The sequence below is a fragment of the Chiloscyllium plagiosum genome, unplaced genomic scaffold (genome assembly GCF_037043375.1).
Source record: "Chiloscyllium plagiosum isolate Xiang-an unplaced genomic scaffold, Cpla_swu_hap1 HiC_scaffold_11, whole genome shotgun sequence".
Classification (NCBI taxonomy): domain Eukaryota; kingdom Metazoa; phylum Chordata; class Chondrichthyes; order Orectolobiformes; family Hemiscylliidae; genus Chiloscyllium; species Chiloscyllium plagiosum.
The window spans coordinates 76,012,243-76,028,150 of NW_028270149.1; the positions used below are offsets into that span (position 1 = coordinate 76,012,243).

The 15,908-nt window shown below is 43.9% G+C and overlaps 1 pseudogene; it reads right to left on the reverse strand.

The window, feature by feature from the left end:
* LOC122557541 (sodium- and chloride-dependent neutral and basic amino acid transporter B(0+)-like) overlaps positions 1-15,908 on the reverse strand; it is a 91,256-nt pseudogene that overhangs the window by 62,993 nt on the left and 12,355 nt on the right.

Consider the following 15,908-nt stretch of genomic DNA (forward strand, 5'->3'; position numbering starts at 1 on the left):
TCCCGCTGTAACCTGCCACAACCTTCCTCACTGTCAACAACTCCTCCGACTTTCGTATCATCCGCAAACTTGCTCACCCAACCTTTTAGACCCTCCTCCAGGTCATTTATAAAAATGACAAACAGCAATGGTCCCAAAACAGATCCTTGCGGAACACCGCTAGTAACTGCACTCCAAGATGAACCTTTACCATCAACTACTACCCTCTGTCTTCTTCCAGCCAGCCAATTCCTAATCCAAACCTCCAACTCACCCTCAATGCCATACCTCCGTATTTTTTGAAGTAGCCTACCATGGGGAACCTTATCAAACGCCTTACTAAAATCCAAATACACCACATCTACCGCTTTCCCCTCATCCACCTCCTTAGTCACCTTCTCAAAGAATTCAATAAGGTTTGTGAGGCACGACCTGCCCTTCACAAAACCATGCTGACTATACTTGATCACATTATTCCTATCCAGATGTTCATAAATCCTATCCCTTACAATTCTCTCTAAGACTTTGCCCACAACAGAAGTGAGACTCACCGGCCTATAGTTACTAGGGTTATCCCTACTCCCCTTCTTGAACAAGGGAACCACAGTTGCTAGCCTCCAGTCTTCTGGGACTACTCCTGTAGACAACGAGGACATAAAAATCAAGGCCAATGGCTCTGCAATCTCCTCCCTTGCTTCCCAGAGAATCCTAGGATAAATGCCATCAGGCCCAGGGGACTTATCTATTTTCACCCTTTCCAGAATTTCCAACACCTCTTCCCTATATACCTCAAAGCCATTCATTCTACTTAATTGTGACTCAGTATTCACATTGACAACAATGTCCTGTTCCTGAGTGAATACTGATGAAAAGTATTCATTCAGTGTCTCCCCAATCTCTTCAGCCTCCACACGCAACTTCCCACTACTATCCTTGATTGGACCTATTCGTACCCTAGTCATTCTTTTATTCCTGACATACCTATAGAAAGCCTTAGGGTTTTCCCTAATCCTACCAACTAAGGACCTTTCATGTCCCCTCCTTGCTGCTCTTAGCTCTCTCTTCAGATCCTTCCTGGCTACCCTATAACACTCAATCGCCCCAATTGAACCTTCACCCCTCATCTTTACATAGGCCACCCTCTTCCATTTAACAAGGGATTCCAATTCCTAATTAAACCACGGCTCCCTCACATGACCCTTTCCTCCCTGCCTGACAGGTACATACTTGTCAAGGACACTCAATAGTTGCTCCTTGAACAAGCTCCACGTATCAATTACGCCCTTGCCTTGAAGCCTACTTTTCCAAGCCACGCATCCTAAGTCATGCCTCACCGCATCATAATTTCCCTGCCCCCAGCTATAGCTCTTGCCCTGCAGTGCACACTTATCACTCTCCATCACTAGAGTAAAAGTCACCGAATTGTGGTCACTGTCCCCAAAGTGCTCACCTACCTCCAATTTTAACACCTGGCCTGGTTCGTTACCCAGACCCAAATCCAGTATGGCCTCACCTCTTGTTGGCCTGTCTACATATTGTGTCAGGAAACCCTCCTGCACACATTGGACAAACACCGACCCATCTAACGAACTAGAGCTATAGCTTTCCCAATCAATATCAGGAAAGTTAAAGTCCCCCATAACAACCACTCTATTACTTTCACTCTTCTCCTGAATCATCCTCGCAATCCTTTCTTCTACATTTCTAGGACTATTGGGAGGCCTGTAAAAAACTCCTAACAGGGTGACCTCACCTTTCCTATTCCTAACCTCAGCCCAAACTACCTCAGATGGCGAGTCTTCATCCATCGTCCTTTCCACCGCTGTAATACGATCTTTGACAAGCAATGCCACACCTCCCCCTCTTTTACCCCCACCTCTGACCCTACTAAAACATTTAAACCCTGGAACCTGCAACAACCAATCCTGTCCCTGTTCTACCCATGTCTCCATAATAGCCACAACATCGAAGTCCCAGGTACCAACCCACGCTGCAAGTTCACCTACCTTATTTCGTATACTTCTTGCATTGAAGTATACACACTTCAAGCCACTTTCCTGTTTACAGGCACCCTCCTTTGAGATTGAAGCCATGTTCTGAACCTCCCTACACTCCAGGTCCTGCACCCTAAAGCTACAGTCTAGGTTCCCATGCCCCTGCAGAGTTAGTTTAAACCCCCCCCAAGAGCACTAGCAAACCTCCCCCCAAGGATACTGGTGCCCCTCTGGTTCAGGTGTAGACTATCCTGTTTATAGAGGTCCCACCTTCCCCAGAAAGAACCCCAGTTATCCAAATACCGGAATCCCTCCCTCCTGCACCATCCCTGTAGCCACGCATTTAACTGTTCTCTCTCCCTATTCCTCGACTCTCTATCACGTGGCACGGGTAACAAACCAGAGACAACAACTCTGTTCGTTCTAACTCTGAGCTTCCAACCTAGCTCCCTGAAAGCCTGCCTAACATCCTCAGCCCTCCTCCTACCTATGTCATTGGTGCCAATGTGGACCACGACTTCGGGCTGCTCCCCCTCCCCCTTAAGGACCCGGAAAACACGATCAGAGACATAACGTACCCTTGCACCTGGGAGGCAACATACCAAACGTGAGTCTCTCTCGCTCCCACAAAACCGCCTATCTGTGCCCCGAACTATCGAGTCCCCAATTACTATTGCTCTGCTCTTCTCCACCCTTCCCTTCTGAGCAACAGGGACAGGCTCCGTGCCAGAGGCCTGAGCCCCATTACTTACCCCTGGTAAGTCTCCCCCCCCCACAAGTATCCAAAACGGTATACTTATTCTTGAGGGGAACGACCGCAGGGGGTCCCTGCACTGGCTGCTTCCTCCCAGTCCCCCTCACTGTCACCCATCTGTCTGCAATCTTTGGAGTTACTACTTCCCTAAAGCTCCGATCTATGACCCCCTCTGCCTCCCGAATGATCCTAAGTTCATCCAACTCCAGCTCCAGTTCCCTAACATGGTCTTGGAGGAGCTGGAGATGGGTGCACTTCCTGCAAGTGTAATCAGCAGGGACGTCCATGGCATCCCTCATCTCAAACAAACTGACTCATCATAGAGATGGCATCTGCTACTGAAGTGTGCTGTCACCAGTGTCCATGTCGTTCTTAAAGTGAAATATTAATCAATGTTGTCAGGATGTTGTCAAAAGTATTTTTTAAATTGATCTGTTGTCTGTGTATCCCCTGGTCTGATCTTCCCATTATGTGTGCTAACCTGTTCTCATTTTGATTTGGTATCCAATCCTGAAGTTACTCAAAATTTTAAGAATTGAGCATTGCATACTTGCTGGTCTATCAAATGGACCTCCTGGCTTAATGTTTTTAAAATTGAAACACATTCATTTTTGTGCATTTGATAGGCTCTTGAAATGATCAATTGTTTAATTTTTTTGGAAGATCATTGTTAGGGTGTTGGTGTCCTTGAACCACTGTTGCTTTAAGATCTCCAAAAGAACACAAGTGCACAGGAAGGTCGTTCAACCTCTCGTGTCAGCGATGGTCAAAAGCAGCCATCTAACTATTCTAATTCCATTCTCCAGCATTTTTCCCATAGCCTCATCTGCCTTGACGTTGCAAGTGCACATCTCAATTCTTCTTAAATATTGAGGGTTTCTGCCTCTTCCACCCTTACAAGCAGTGAGTTCCAGATCCCCCCCCCACCCTCTTGGAGAGCTATTCTTTCCCTTCCACTCCTCTAAATACTCAACTTCTTATCTTCAATCTAAGTCCCCTAGCGATTGCTCCCCTATTATTGAAGGGAAATATTACTTCCTGTCCACTCCATCTCCTCGCTTCAATTTTCTACATTGCTATCATGTCCCCTCTGTTTCCCCTGATCCAAGAGAAACAAACTTGGTCTGTCCAATCTATCTTCATAATTGAACCTCTCCAGCCCAGGCAACGTCCTGGTAAATATCCTCTGCACCCTCTCCAGTGCATCTGTTCTTTTCTTATTCATTAGATGATGGTGTTCCTGGCCAGGCCAGTATTTATTACCCATCCCTAATTGCCCAGAGGGCCCTGGAGAGTCCACCACATTGCCACTGATCGGTCCATCTGACCAACCCATCCATATCCTACTGTAATCTAAGGCGATCTCCTTACTATTTACTACCCCACCAATTTTTGTAATATTTACAAACTTATTGATGTTCTTTCTGACATTCAAATTGAAATCATTTATATTAACTACAAATAGCAAGGGCCCCTACACTGACTGTTATGTAACCCCAATGGACAGAGACTTCTTCAAGAGAAAAAAAAAATCCTCATCCATCACTTTCCACTTCCTCCCACTCTGCCAGTTGTGGATTCAATTTGTAAACTTTCCTTGATCACACAGGCTGTTGCTGTTAGCATCCCATGCAGGTCCTTAGCAAAAGCCTTGTGGATATTCAAGTTGGCAACATCACCTACACACCTGAACAATTCAATGAAAAATTTGATAAAGTTAGTCAGACATGACCTCCCCTTACCAAAGCCATGTTGACTGCTGATTTAATCCTTGCCTCTCCAGGTAGATTAATTCTGTCTATCAATGGTTTCCAATAGTTTCCCCTCCACTGAGGTTAGACTGACTACCTGGCCTTTAGGTACCTGTTTTATCCTTTGCTATTCCCCGGCATGTCTCCTGTGGTCAAATAGGAATTGAGAATTTTTGCAAGTGCCCCTATTTCCAACCTTGCCTCACTCAACATCCTGAGATGCATTTCATCCAGTTCTGAAGATTTATCTACTTATAAGCCTGCCAAGCTACTCAGGAATTCCTCTGTCTATGGCAATTTCTTTAATAGTTTCACATACCTTCTCCATTATTTCAAAACCCTGTTTTCCCCTTCACTAGTGAACACAGATCCAAAGTGTTTATGTAAAAATACACATTTTTTAAATAGCAATAACTATCAAAACCATTGCTTTAATGCCAAAACAGGAACCGGTTAAAGTTTGAATGTTCTCAATGTAAAATTTGGTTTTCCTTCATCAAAATACCATTGCCAACGAACATAAGAACCAGGATCAGGAGTAGCTAATTCAGGCCCTTTCCACTATTTAATACAACCACAACTGATCTCTGCTTTCTCACCTATTCTTCAGAAACCCTTAACCTTTTTGCTAATTAAAACTCTCCTCAAATTTATTCATTCAAGAGGTGTCCACTGTGCACTGGGGTAGTTAATTCCACAAATTCTCAAACTTTGAGAGAAGTGACTCCTCCTCCTCATCGGTTTTAAATCTGCCACCCTTTAGTCTAAAAAGAAACCTCTTATTCTAGATTGTTTCCCTTTTTTGGGGGGGAGTGGGCTCCATATTGCCTACTTTGTCAGCTCTCTTTAGCATCGTGTATCTCCATTAGATCTCCTCTCATTTATCTAAACGCTAGCAGGTATCTGCCGACTCAATCTCTTCTCATAAGACAAGCCTTTCAAATCTGGAATGAACTTAGTGAAGCTTCTCTGAACTGCCTCTAATACAGTCACATCCTCCTTCAGATAAATGGATCAAAACTCTATGCAGTGCTTCAGATGCAGTCTGACCAACACCTTGTGCAATTGCAGCAATATGTCTGTGCTTTTATATACTATCCCTTATATACAATGCTCACAAGTAGACTTTATATTTAATTTTTAATCCACTTGCCATAGATCCAGTTTAAACCCCTGACTTCCAGCAGAGTGACTATAATCAGAATTATATTAGATTCCCTTCAGTGTGGAAACAGGCACTTCGGCCCAACCTGTCCACACCGACCCGCCGAAGAGTAACCCACCCAGACCCATTTCCCTCTGATGAATGCATCTAACACTATGGGCAGTTTAGCATGGCCAATTCAACTGGCCTGCACATCTTTGGACTGTGGGAGAAAACCGGAGCACCCGGAGGAAACCCACACAGACACGGGGAGAAAATGAGGGCTGCAGATGCTTGAAATCAGAGTCTGGAGTGTGGTGCTGAGAAAGCACAGCCGGTCAGGCACCATCCATGGAGCAGGAGAATCGACGTTTCGAGCGTAAGCCCTTTGCCAGGAATGAGGCTTGTGGCCCAAGGCAGCTGAGAGATAATGGGAGAAGAGTGGGGCTGGGGGGGAAGGTAGCCGGGAATGCGATAGGTAGGTGAAGGTGATAAGTCGGAGAGAAGGATGGAGTGGATAGGTGGGAAGGAAGATGGACAGGTCAAGAGGGCAGTGCTGAGTTGAAAGGTTGGATCTGGGATAAGGTGAGGGGCGGGGGGGGGTTAGGGAAAATGGGAACACTAGTGATATCCACATTGATCCCATGTAGTTGCAGGGTCCCAAAGCAGAAGATGAGGCAGTTTTCCTTCACGTGCAGGTGGTAAGAGTTTGGCAATGGAAGTGGCCCAGGCCCTGCATGTGCTTGAGGGTTAAAGTGTTAATACATCTGGTACAGATATAATCCACTAAACTTAACCAGTAAATTCCAGCCTCCAATTAAATGAGAGAGAGGAAAACATTTACTTGAGAAAGTCATAGCCTTCAAGTGTTGAAAAGAGACAAATGGGATAAGACAAGAATAATAGTTTTCCCAACTATAAAGCTATAAAACATCAAACTCTAACTTAATAATATTTCATTTGTTTAAATTCTGGAGTTCATTTTTTTTATTAATTATTCTCTGTACTCATCAATCCCTAAATGTCATTTATGAAATAAGCACAAAATTGAATGGACTACTTCATATTTGGGGCAGCATGATGTTTGAAGTGGAAGACCGAGAAATGGCTTCTTAGTAATTTCTGTTCAGGCAGGAGTGCTAACCTAATGAGCAAATTGAATGGCCTATGACTGTTCAAGACGATTATCAGACCTCTGCCAGAATATTGTGTCCAGTTGCGGATGCCATATTATAGGAATGAGACTTGTGGGCTGGGGGCTGAGAGATAAAGGGGGGGGAGTGGGGTTGGTGGAATTGGGGAGGGGGGGTGGAGTTGGTGGATGAGGGTGTCCTGGAGATGTTCTCTGAAACAATCCACAAGAAGGCGTCATATCTCCGAAGTAGAGGAGACTACATCGGGTGCAACAGATGCAGTAGATGACATTGGTAGAGGTAGAGGTAAATATCTGATGGATGTGGAAGGATCCCTTGGGTCCCTTGACAGAGGTGAGGGGCATGGTGTGGGCGCAGGTTTTTCACTTCCTGTAGTGGCAGGGAAAGGTGCCAGGAGTGGGGTGTGGGTTAGTGGGTGGTGTGGACATGATGAGGGAGTCGCAGAGGGAATGGTTTCTCTGGAGCACTGATAGGGTTGGGGAGGGAAACATATCTGTGATGGGGTCAGATTAGAGGTGGTGGAGGATGATTTATGCAGAGGTTGGTGGGGTGGAAGGTGAGGACAGGGGGATTCTGTCCTTGTTGCATTGGGACGGATGTGGGTGTGTGAAGTGGAGGAGCTGTGCTGGAGGGCATCGTCAATCATGTGGGAAGGGAAGTTGCGATCATGGAAGATGGAGGCCATCTGGGACTTTGAGATGGAACTCTGTTCCCCTCCCCTCTGTAACCCCCTCATCAGGTCCACACACCCCACCAACCCACACCCCACTACTGGCATCCATCCCTGCCATTGCAGGAAGTGCAAAACCTGCACCCACACCACTCCCCTCACTTCTGTCCAAGGCACCAAGGGATCCTTCCACATCTGTCAGAAATTTATCTGTACCTCTACCAATGTCACCTACTGCATCCGTTGCACCCGGTGAGGTCTCCTCTACATTGGGGAGACAGGACGCTGTCTTGCAAATCATTTCAGAGAACATGTCTGGGACACCCAGACCCACCAACCCCATCGCCCCGTGGCTGAATACTTCAACTCCCCCTCCAACTCCTTCAAGGACATATAGGTCCTGGTCCTCCTCCACCGCCAAACTGTTCCCACCTGATACCTGGAGGCAGAACACCTCATATTCAGCCTTGGGACCCTGCAACCACACGGGATAAATGTGGACTTCAACAGTTTCCTCACTTCCCCTCCCCCCAAATTATACCAGTCCCAACCCTCCAACTCGGCACTGCCCTCCTGACCTGTCCATCATTTCCCCCCTCCGACCTATTACCTTTTCCCTCCTCTTCATCCACCTACCGCTTTCCCTGCTATGTCCCCTCAACCCCACCCCCTCCCATTTATCTCTCAGTCCCCAGCCCACAAGCCTCATTCCTGACAAAGGGCTTATGCCCGAAACGTCGATTCTTCTGCTCCTCGGATGCTGCCTGTCCGGCTGTGCTTTCCCAGCAACACACTCTTGACTCCAGCATCTGTAGTTCTCACTTTCCCCTCCTTACACTTAAAAAGACAAAGAAGTAAAATAACCAGCAAACACCAGTTATCTGAAAAAGGTGCTTTGACCATAGAAACATAGGGAACTGGTCTTGCAGGATGGCGATGATTTCTGATGAAAGAACATGTTTAATGAAATCAGTAGTTAAAGAAAACTTGTATAGTCCTATAGAAAGCTATTATTATAATAACATAAAGATGTTGAAAATCTGGAAATGAAAGAAGTGCTGGAGAAACCCAACAGATCCAGGCTCACTAGACTGGAAATTGGCAAAGTTGTTTTTCTCTCAACAGAGGCTGCCAGAACAGCTGTGTTTCTCCAGCAATTTCTTTTTTTTTGTTTGAGAAACACTCTCCCTCTTTGGCAAGGACAAATCCCTGCAGTCCTGAGATGCAGACCGAGTACAGGTTATTCTATCTGGGTTTCCATTCTTGAGATCTGAATGCTGAATATGAAAAGTACCCAGCTGGCCTTGCAGCATGTGTGTGGACTGAGAAACAACTAATGTTTCAGGTCCATGATCTGCAGCAGTTCTGATGAACAGCTACTGACCTCTGTCCCTTTGTGTCCAGATGCTGCTAGTCTTGTTAAGTTTTTCTAATGTCTCTCTTTCACTGTTGAGAAAAATAACCACTTTTTTGCCAGCCCACTGTAAAGCAGTCAGAGTTCATATAAGCCTGTTGTTCCCTTTTGGTACAAAGCCCAGCAGCAGATACCTGCGATCTGGTTTGGCACGACATAAAATAACTTATGATTTTACATAAGAACTTAGGATGAAAACAAAGGGTGGCACGGTGGCTCAGTGGTTAGCACTGCTGCCTCACAGCACCAGAGACCCGGGTTTGATTCCAGCCTCTGGCGACTGTGCAATCTCCACACAGACATTCTCCCCGTGTCTGTGTGAGTTTCCTCCGGGTGCTCTGGTTTCGTCCCACAGTCCAAAGATGTGCAGGTTAGGTGAATTGGCCGTGCTAAATTGCCCATTAGTGTTCAGGGATGCGTAGGTTATGTGCATTAGTGAGGGGAAATGTCGGGCAATGGGTCTAGGTGGGATATTCTTTGAAGGATCAGTGCAGATTATTGGGCTGAAGAGCCTGTTTCCACACTGTAGGGATTCTAATTCTAAATCTCAACTTGCTCCACAAATAGAAACTCAATGTCAAAAGCAATAGTCAAAAACAAAAATGCCAAGTAGAACAATTATATAATAAAATCTTTCCTGGCCTCGAGACAGACTAGGACTCAAACCCTGGGCGCAATGGAAAGAGAAGGGATACGGGCTAAATAAACTATTTGGGATTAACTGGCATTCTCCTCCGGGAGTAATTGTGTATGAAGGCATCTGACATGCTTGCCTTCTGTATTCAGATGTTTTGAGTACAGGAGTTGGGGCATCATGTTGAGGTTGTACAGGATGCTGGTGAAGTATCTTCTGGAGTACTGTGCACAGTTCAGGTCACCCTGTTACAGGAAGGATATTAATAAACTGAAAAGGTTCAGAAAAGCCTTACCAGGATGTTCCCGGGAATGGAGAATTTGAGCTGTAAAAATAGACTGGAAAGGTTGGAATCTTTTTCACTGGAGCGTAGGAAGATGAAGGGTGACTTCATAGAGGTTTATAAAATCATGAGGGACATACGTAAATTGAAAAGCAAAGGTCTTTTCCCTAAAGTTGGGGAGTGCAAAACTAGGGGACTTTTTTTAAAAGGATATGAGGGGCAACATTTTTTTGTGCAGTTAGTCTTTGGAATGAACTGCTGGAGGAAGTGGTCGATGCGGGTAGGGTCACAATGTTCGGATGATTTCGTGGAGAGAAAAGATTTGATGTGACATTACCCAAATGTTTCACTAGTTTGGGAACATGGTTGGCATGGACCAGTTGGACCGAAGGGTCTTGCTTCTGTGCTATATGACTCTTTTTGGTGGGGTTGCCCCTGGGAGTCATGTCAGTGACTGTTTTACATTATTTCACCTTTTGCACTGATTGGTGAGACCTCCTCCTTCCTGGTTCCTTCCAGAAAGAGCAATAGCTTTGGCTATTGGCTGGCTAATTGACCGTCAAAAAATAACAAATGATCTGTGTGGATCACCACACAGCTTTTGTTTTGTTTTGTTTTCTTTTGGACTGATAGCCTTGAAAACATTAGTTAGAAGATGGAGGGTTCTCTGAATCAGCGTCATTTCAGGTGAGCTGTGTCCCAAAGGAACAACTGCCCCACAGTTCCATTTGTGGTTATGACCTGTGTCATAGCCATTAGAAACCAGCTTGTCTCTCAATGCTGAAAAAAAATGTATCTCTCTATTCAAACAAAGGAAATAGGTCTGAGATCCATTGAATTTTTAAATTTCCTATTTTAACTTGATATTCCTGTTGCAGGCCAGTGGGTAGAGTACTTTTAATAGATCAAGACAAACCAGTTTTAGACAAACCCAGTAGACCCACCCTCTGGAAAATGATAGTGAGATTAGAACTCAAATTGTTTATAATAGTGGTTTTAATAAGGGCACGATGACTTCAACAAATTTGAAGAAATAGCATCCATAAATGTAATGAAGAGGAAACTGCCAATATAATAGAAAATGTAGAATCTACTATTACACTCCCGACATGCAGTAGAGCCATCACCTGTTAACTTGTCATATATCATCCCACAGATGGGACATTTTGCACCCTGCGTTACTCCCTCTTCCTTACAATGGGTACTTTACATACTCAGTTAAATAAAAATCATGATAGTTAAAAAGATTCAAATTAGATATTCCAAATGTAGTAGAAGTGGAGATTATCATTTTATTGCCTGCCACTAGGTTAAAAGTAGCGAGATTAGAACAGCAAGATACATCGGAGTTTTTGCAAGTTCCAAGTGAATTTAGTTTTACATCAAAAAACAGGCATGAATGTCATAAACATGCTGATATCAGGTAGCAAAAATGTTTGGAAACTCTAGTGAGTAAAACTAAACCAGGAAAATAGCCCACGTGTGGTCAGATGAGGAAGTTAAATCCTTGGATGAGTTAGAACAAGAATATATAGGGAGCACATTCATTTAATAAGAAGACATCTATTATCCTGAAGAGCAAACCACCAAAGCAAATATCTCATTTAAAGAAGGTTATTCAATAAAGTCTGGAACTGGAGCTTTAACTCCTGTCCCAGCTGATAAACCCTTGGATAGCATCAACAACAATTTAGATATTCTATGCAGCAAATTGAGGCCCAAAGGAAACTCAGTCATTCAACCATCTACCTGTATGTCAAAACATTGAGGCATCGATAAACATGTCTGCCAAGGCTTTTTGTTTTGTTTTTGCTATGGATCAAGTTGGGAGCGATACCCAATAGCCGAGATGGATGAGGATTAGTCAGGTGGCTGTAGATAGTCATGTCAGGTCATGGGGTGGTTAGATGATTTAAAGGGATGTGTGCAGGGTCGTGGGGGCGATTTAGGTATTGGTTGGAGTTAGTGATAGACTGATCTAGTCTGTACTTACTGCAGAACTGTCTGAGGCCTCTGATTCTAGATCAGTGTCCAAGGCATTCGCAGAGGGTCCTGAGTAGCAGGGTATTACCCATCAGAAGTTTAAACTGCCCTGTCATAATTCCCACATGGTCGAGATGTGCATCATTCACTGAGTGCAAAGATGCAGCCTTTCAAAACATGGTGTTCAACTGTGGAGTTAAAGATTACCTTATTCTGAAGCAGTGACATTTCCTGGGTGTTACATGAATGCACCTGTTAACCCATTGGATTCAATAGGCTGGTACATTAAGGCAGTGAGCAAGAAATGGCCACAAAGAAATGGTATGCATTCCTCTGCTAACAGTAATTTATTGCCTGAAATAATAGACTGAATAAATTAGAGAATTTCCTTCTGAGTTGTGGAGAGATTGTTTTAAATATGTAAACATTCTTACCTAAACCTCCAAACTGCATGTCAACTCCCAGAGTGATCACCATGAAGAAAAATAAGATGGACCACAACGGTACCCATGGCAACTGTGCAAAAGCCTCTGGGTAGGCAATAAAAACCAAACCAAAACCTAAACAGGTTACGCAACTAGTCCCGATGAAGGGCTCATGCCTGACGCGTCGACTCTCCTACTCCTCAGATGCTGCCTGACCTGTACTTTCCAGCACCACAGCGGTTTTTGACTGACTCTCCACCATCTGCAGTTCTCACTTTCTCCTATGTATATAGTTAGAGATGTGCACGTTGTTACTTGAATGTTATAATTGTTCAATGGTTTATCTGCAATATAATTGGTTGGTTAGCTCAATTGGTGGGACGACTGCTCTACAATGTAGAGTGAAGCTGCTGACCTGGGGTCCATCCCTGCACTGCCTGAGGTTACCGCGAAGGACTCTCCTTCTGAACTTCTCCCCTAGCCTAAGGTGTGGTGACCCTCAGGTTAAACCACACCAGTTCTGTGTGTCTCATGAGAGAGTGACTTAATTTGGTTTTACGATACAAGTCACACTAAATGATGTACAGTATCAGTAGCATAACCAGTCAGAAATCCTTCTGTGTTTAATGAGATTTGTAATTTTAAGAGCAGGTTCTGGGAAGGAAATACCTGAGCAGACAATTTACTGCTGAGATACAAGCTACAGAGAAGGGTCTGGTTGTACAGTGATAGTGTTCCTTACTCTGAGCATGGAGGCCTGTGTTCAAGTCCCACCTGGTCCAGAGGTGTGCCATAACATCTCAGAATAGGTTGATTAAAAATCTCCACAAGCTGTAGTCTCACCTGGTGCCCAGGACATTTGAATAATCACAACAAATATATAAACTGTTTTCTAACATAAGCGTTAGACTGATGTCCAGGTAATATTAAGTCTGAAAGTCTCTATGGACAGAGAAAGAGTTAAAGGTTCAAGTGAACTGCAACCTCTTCGGAGTTACATTCAACTTTAAAACGTTAATTCTGCTTCCCTCTGCTCGATGCTTCTAGACCGGCTGAGTATTTCTGGCACTTCCTGTTGACGTTTTTTTTAACCAATTTTGTTTACCTGACTCTGCAACCTCAGAGACAAGCTTGTCTTGTACATGAGCCATGTGTCCAAGGATGGGGAAAATGACAAATCCAGCAAACACACTCGTAGCACAATTAAGAACACAGACAATGATGGTGTCTCGGTAATAGTTATGGTGGAATTTGTAGGATGCTAGTGTTATTAAACTGCCCCAACCCACTGAGATAAATGAAATTTGCACCATGGGATCGTTCCAGACCTGATAAAGTAGAAAATGGCATTTGTTTATAATGGGAGAAAGTGAGGACTGCAGATGCTGGAGATCAGAGCTGAAAATGTGTTGCTGGAAAAGCGCAGCAGGTCAGGCAGTATCCAAGGAGCAGGAGAATCGACGTTTCGGGCATGAGCCCTTCTTCAGGATTCTCCTGCTCCTTGGATGCTGCCTGACCTGCTGCACTTTTCCAGCAACACATTTGCAGATTTGTTTATAATGGGCAACATTAAATACAAAAATACAGTATGACATGAACCATGAGAGCAACGGTGACACGGTGGCTCAGTGGTTAGCACTGCTGCCTCACAGTGTCTGAGATTGAGGTTCAATTGCAGCCTTGGGCGACTATCTGTGTGGAGTTTGCACATTTCCCCGTGTCTGCGTGGGTTTCCTCCAGGTGATCTAGTTTCCTCCCACAGTCGAAAGGTGTGCAGGTCAGGTGAATTGGCCATGCTAAATTGCCCATAATGTTGGTTGCATTAGTCAGAGGAACATGGGTCTGGGTGGGTTACTCTTTGGATGGTCGGTGTGGACTTGTTGGGCCGAAGGGCCTGTTTCCATACTGTAGGGAATATAATCTAATCTAATCCAATCAAGGGAGTTGGTGTGGTTAATTCATGGTGAATCAACTGAATGAGGTTTTCTGTGGTCAGTCATCTCTCCGGTAACCAATAGAATCATCATTTTCTCTCCCCGGCTATTTCTTGCTGCCAAATCTCCTTGTTTTGAAGAAGTACCATAGTAAAAACCATTGCAATGATATAGGGAGTCATTTGGCATATCTTGTTCACACTGAATCAACGACACCCTGATCCTCTTTCTAATCCCATCTTTCTACACACAGCACATAGCCCTGCAGCTTACAACACTTAAGGTGCAGATCTAGGGCATTTTAAGATTTTAAGACCTTTGCATCCACCTGCATCTTGGGCAGTGAATTCCAGACACCCACCACCCTCTGTGCAAAAAAACACCTTTCCTCACGTCCGCTTTAATCCTCTGTCACTTTAGTTTGAATCTATGATCTCTGGTTTTAGAACTCTTTGCCAAGTGTAACAAGTTCCTCCTAACTACTCTATCTCTACCCCTTACAATTCTGTATACCTCTATCATGTCACCCATCAGTCATGTTTTCTGGTGAGTGACTCAGTTGCTGCGTCTATACGGTCACGAACTGACCACCATTATTTTGTTGAAAGCAGCAACGTGGAAAAGACCTATAAAAGTAAAGATTTATATTTAAGTTGTTTTGCTGAGGCCTTATTTTTACAATCTCCTTTATAGATACTACTATGTACCATGAAATACTTTTTTGCATAGAACATCAAAGCCACTGTGTGATGTATTGAATTTGGTCTCAATTTTTATCATATTAAAAGATGATAAATGCTTTGAATGAAAACCAAAATGCAGTCAGAATCATATTTAGCTAATCTCCGCTTTCAAGCTGAAATTGCACAACTTTGGATTAAACACTGAAATACAAAAGTCTGTACCCAATATAGGACCAACTTATAACTGTTAGAAGTATAGGATTAAGATAATTTTAATTTTCTTTCTGTCTCTTCCTCATCGAGCATTTAATGTACTTTTGATAATATTTTATGTTCATTTTCTGTCTTCCAGATACTAGCAGCGCTGAATGGCTTCCATGTTAAATGGGTAAGGGAAATCTAATTCATCCATTGTCCTGCCGCAGCCAGTTTTTGGTTAATAGTTACTCAATAAATCAATAAGGAATTTCAGCTGAAAATCTTAATCTTTCAAAAAGAAGGAGCTGACGAGAAGAAATTCTATTACATTCCATTCCCTTCATTATATTTCATCTAGTTCCATCCTATTTCTTCTCTTCATATCCCACTCTTACCCACCCTTCCCTCTTGGATGGCAAACCCATTAACCGCTAACTAGATATTTGTTCTTTGGCTCTTTGAAATAACATTTCAAAGCTGATTCCCAGTTCCCTTAGTTGGGAAATCCAAACCCTCACCAAAATTCCAAAAGAACTGCAGATGCTGGGAATCGAACAAAAACTGAAATTGCTGGAAAAGCTCAGCAGCCCTGGCAGCATCTGCGAAGAGAAGGCAGAGTTAATATTTCAGGTCCAGTGACTGTTCTTTGGGTCTGTGTTGGTAGGTGAAAAAAGATTGGTATTTATGCTGAAGATGGGTGTTGGAGGAAGGAGTAAATGATAGATCCCAGAGAGAGAGAGAAGCAATGGACAAGGTGACCATTAATAACTGAGAATGGGTGGTCGCATGTGATGACAAGACCTGGTATCTGTGGGCTGGAGTAAGGACTTGGGAAAAAGTGCTCAATCCCTAAAATTGGTGAACTCGTTATTGAGTCCAGAAGGCTGTGGAGTTCCTAAGCAGAACTC